Here is a 1,931-nt window from a genome sequence, read left to right on the forward strand (position 1 = left end):
CTTAAGAAATAAGGTGGAAGTTCATCTGGACCTGCAGATTTTTTAGGGTCAAGATCTTTTAACAGTTTATTGACCTCACTCACTGAGAATGGAGAAAAAGAGAAGCTGTGATTAACTGAGGATTGACTTGTAGGAGGGATTTGATTTGTAGAAGTTTGGTTATTAGGGGAAGTGGCTGATTTTCTGTTAGTAACTGTGTCAAATAAAGAACTAGAAGCAACAAAGTGTTTGTTGAAACAGTTCAGGATCTCGTGCTTATTTGACACAGGAACAGAGTTAACGAGAAGTTGTGATGGGAGGTCAGATGATTGGGGGGTGCCTGAGAGAGATTTGATGGTTTTCCAGAATCTGTTAGGGTCATTTAGATTTTTGGAGGTCTGAGATAAGAAATAGTTGCGTTTTGCTGCTTTGACAGCAGTTGTGCATTTATTCCTCATCTGTCAAAAACTCAACCAATCAGAGTCTGAGCCAGATTTTCTCGCTGTGGCCCAAAGATGATCTCTCCTGTGCAGGAGGTCAGCTAGCTCTGGAGTAAACCAGGGGCTGTCTCGTCCCTATATTCTGAACTGACGAAAAGGAGCATGTTTGTTCAGAAAATAAATGAAACTATTATGAAAATAGTTCCAAGCGGAGTTCACGTCATCAATTAACAGAATATGATGCCAGTCAAAGTGAGACAGAACCCAGAGGAATGACTGTTCACAAAAACATTTCAGATCCCTTTTTTGAATTAATCTGGGCTTAGAAGGTGGAAGTTTAATATCTCTCAAAGCAGCTGTCACACAATGATCACTCAAAATATCAGCGAATACACCTGTACCAGGGAATTTGTGAGGCATATTAGTTAGAAATAGGTCTAAGATGGAGGATTTTTCAGGATGGTTTTTGTTTAATCTAGTAGGAGAATCGATCAATTGGGTGAGATTGAGAGACAGGCAACATTCCTTGAATTTATCACAGAGGGGGGTCGACTTACACCAATCAATGTTGAGGTCTCCAGCCAAAAGGATCTCTTTGAATTTTAAATTACCAAGGAATTCCATCAGTGCAGACAGAGCCTCAGGTGATGCTGAGGGGGGGCGGTAGCAGCAGACTACAGTTAAGATATGACCTCCATTCAAGGTGATGTTTACAGATAAGGCTTCAAACTGGTTTGGAATTGTTTTAGAAGACACAAGATTAGCAACCAAAGAATCTCTGATGTAAACAGTGACTCCCCCCCCCCTTTTTTTGACGATCACAGCGGTAGATGTTAAATCCATATATTGCCAGGTCATTATTCATTACAGATTTGTTGAGCCAGGATTCAGAGACGAAGATAACATCTGTCCCAGAAGAACTGATCAGAATTTTCAAAGCATCAAGTTTTTTCAGAAGGCTACGAGCGTTTACATGCAGAAAATGAAGCACAGACACGTTCTTAAAGTCATTTGGTGTGCTGTAATTAGTGGAGGGTCCAGGGTTGGGTTGAATCCCTGAGAGCAGTAACAACATTATTATCAGACATTTTCTTGGGTTTTTTGTGACTGATGTGTGATTACAGGAGTTAACAGTGTGACAATTAGCCCCCATAATCGAACTATGAGAAACATTAATGAAGACGTGATCATTCAGAACCCAAAAACAGTTAAAGTTGCAGTGATGGGCAGATTCAGGTGTATTAACAAGATTCAGTGACTCCAGTTAATCTGAGAACTGAAAATAGTGACAATAATATGAATGATGCAGAAAAGTTTCAGACCATAAAACGCCACAATTCAAATGGGCAAACAAACCCGACGAGGTGGCCCAACTGCAGTTTGAGTTGGGCTGAGGGGGGCTCCAGCCCCCCATTGAAGATGGATGGATGCTCCCATGGGAAACAGAAGCTGGGTCCAGAATCAACAGGCCGAAACAGAAACAGAAACAGATAATTCGCAGCAAATAGCAGA

The sequence above is a fragment of the Nematolebias whitei genome, chromosome 4, assembly GCF_014905685.2.
Source record: "Nematolebias whitei isolate Nwh7 chromosome 4, NemWhi1, whole genome shotgun sequence".
Taxonomy (NCBI): domain Eukaryota; kingdom Metazoa; phylum Chordata; class Actinopteri; order Cyprinodontiformes; family Rivulidae; genus Nematolebias; species Nematolebias whitei.